We start from the raw sequence: 3,083 nt of genomic DNA, 5'->3' as shown, positions 1-3,083 counted from the left end.
ACAGCGTGAAAGCTTTGCTTGATATTAGTGGCGTCCGTGGCGAGAGCTTGTGTTCCTCAACATTTTAAAGCATGAGCACCCTAAAGATCACCGCACTGATGTTTCCTTCCTAGTAAAACCATGCCCAGCATTTAGCTAACGTCTAAGGAGAGCTGTATTTTTATGCATTCGCAGTCTGACTGCTCTATGTCTCATATCATTTCGAATAAAAGATGCCGGCGAGGATAATGTCATTAACTGCATCGGTGAATCAATAGCTGCATAAGGAAGAGTTACTAAATCACCCCATATGAAATAAGCAGCAGGGCAAGCCTCCTTATTTCCAACAGAGTGGTCAAGTAAATTTCCGAAGAGAGTGTGACTTCAGAACTGTACTGTACAAATTGCGCTATATTATCAATTCAGTCGTTCAACAACTGAGGCCATAACCCAGCTTTTTTTCCGCTACAGCTCAAAACACTGGATGAATAGCTGAGATAGTGTGTCCTACTCACATTGTCGAAATGATTCAATAATAACCTACCTCAGTTTGCATGCATGTTGCTTAAGTACTAACATTGCCAGATTTTTTTTATGATATAGGAGCTTTTAAAAGTCGCCGTTTTCAGACAAGCATCAAGAAAAGTTTACTTTAACTTCTAAAATGCTGGCGAAGAACGAAATCTTCGATTAAGAACTTTCTGAGTGTCTGGGCGGAGGCAAGCGAGGTAATGCACGGGAGGAAGGCGTGTTAAGTATCTCATGGGCAACTAAACCCACGATGAAGAAGGCACGAAATGGAAATTAGAAGGCATGAAAAATGAAGTACTAGCCTGTGGCGTACAGCTGCCAAAATTATCAGGTTATACATTCCGTAGGTAATCCAGTCTTAATTAGATGAGATCATAGATGAAGTTGTTTAGCAACACATGGAACTATACTCGTAATGAAAATACTTTCCAGTTCTTGGCGAGAATAGGCCATTTATTTACGAGCCAGCAACTTTACTGCAGTCTTGCGGATACGGTGATGGACGCAAAATTTGAGGCTGCAGCACGGACATAGGACCATGCTTACATTATTTTCCGCTGTCAGTAACTGTTCTCTGTTTATTTCAATTCATAGGTGACCTTTTCTTTGAATTATGAGCAACTGCTGTCCCACCAACTGTATATAAAAAATTGCATCCGCCACAATTCCTCTTCTACAGCACTATGCTCTGACACAGAGCACATCTTCGTACTTCATTCAGCTAGCTTAGCCTCCTTAAAAGCGCTATTTGATTTTACGCACCACACATGAAATAAATTCCTGAAATGCAATCTATTTCCACAGCTCTCGTCATTCATAAGCACCATGCCTCGAGCTAAGTGCGATTCACGTTGTCTAGCATTCTTGAGCTTGCGCGGATTACATCACAGGCGGGAAACCTGCCAGAAGAAGCCCTGCGGAAGCAGAAGAAAATTTTACAGAAACCCTTTCGGAAACTACCTGAGAGGAACGCGTACAAAAACGGGTTCACGCATGAGTTTGTGTAAGCGAGAACTTGCGACGCGATTTGCACCACAATGCGTGGGCCGTCCATGCGTCTTCCGTACAGACCGACGCTTTTGAGGACCAGCACCGCGTGCACGGGGCACCAACAGACAGCGAAGACCAGCACGACCACAATAACGAGTCTCGTGACACGTCTCTTTGCACGGGTGCTCTCGGCACTCACCCTACCACCGGGGGTGACTCCGAGCCACAGTCGCTTCAGCATGAGTGCGTATAAGGCAAAGATCAAAGCCAGTGGTACCACAAAGGCAACCATGCAGAGAGACACATAGAATGCCGCTATGTTGTAGCCGGCGTCGACACGGAAGGTGCAGAAGGAGTGGAGGTCGTCAACGATCACCACGCCGTGGGAAACGAGGACCGGAACGCACGCCACGAATATGATGACCCACGTCAGTAGTATGCATCGAAAGGCGTTAGCCTGTGTCCGGATTGACATGGACCGGACAGGGTAAACGACCGCCAGGAACCTGTCCACAGACATGAGGACCAAAGTGTAGATACTGGCGCAGGCGCAGACGATGACAAGGTACTGAACGATGCGACACCAGGCGTCTCCAAAGGGCCAGTAGGTGAGGGTGTAGTCCCAGGCTGTGAAAGGTACGCAGAAGACGATGAACAGTAGGTCGGCTACGGCGAGGTTGATGATGAGGATGTTGGTGGTGGAGCGCATTTGACGGTTGCAAAGCACCACGAGAACGACGAGGGCGTTACCGAGTAATCCTACGATGACAATGACACCGAAAAGGACAGGAACAACAATTCCCAGCACCTCTTCTATCACCTCCGTGTCATCTTCGTAGTAATAGTCCTCAGTTTGGTTCTCTTGGTTCAGCAATAATTCCAAGGGAGTGCTGGAGGACTCCCCCCGCGTTTTGGAGTCGTCCCCGGTGCTGTTGCAACTTGCCATCAGATCTGTACCGGTGGTCGTGTTGTACTCCTGCGAGATTATCCCCCGTAACACTAAGGTTATTTTATCCGAGCAGCGTGATCTGTAAAATACAAAAATGGAGGTGCAGTGAGCTATCACTGAAATCAATCATCACATGTGTTGAAAACGCAGATTTCTCACGTGGGGAGTGGGAGGTAATGTGTGCACAAAAGAGTCGTTGTTCAAGAATGCAACAATGCTTAAACGAAAACAACTATTCCGTATGTCCAACAGGACACCAATCACGCCTTTTGGGGCAAATAAAAAACCAAAACGCAACGCAGTCGCAAGCACATATATCGAACTCCATGGTGATCACGATATATTTCTATATATCAAGATTCGATATTTGCAATAAAAGAAGTGAAAATAGAGAGCATCACACTTTGTGAAGCACTTCATGGAGCGCACTGTTCTCTGGACATTTCCTGGTCTAATCTGCTCGCATCGTAGCCACAGGGAGCGTTGCTTGGGAACAATTTATTTATTTGTTTACATTTTCTGCAGCTCAGTGAAGGCATAATTGCGGGGGAGAGGCATACACAGACAACTCCAACATACGTCATTGGCTAACCATTTGAGCAAGATAGTAAGAAATACTACTGGAAGCTGCTTA

General features: G+C 46.1%; 1 pseudogene; it reads right to left on the bottom strand.

The window, feature by feature from the left end:
* Positions 1 to 1,345: 1,345 nt before the first annotated feature.
* LOC149348051 (allatostatin-A receptor pseudogene) lies at positions 1,346 to 2,209 on the bottom strand (annotated as a pseudogene).
* Positions 2,210 to 3,083: the final 874 nt, after the last annotated feature.

Source organism: Amblyomma mixtum, chromosome 4 (genome assembly GCF_055824585.1).
Source record: "Amblyomma mixtum isolate Tamu chromosome 4, ASM5582458v1, whole genome shotgun sequence".
NCBI lineage: Eukaryota > Metazoa > Arthropoda > Arachnida > Ixodida > Ixodidae > Amblyomma > Amblyomma mixtum.
Note: the sequence above shows the minus strand (reverse complement) of the source record. Positions and strands in the feature narration are given on the sequence as shown.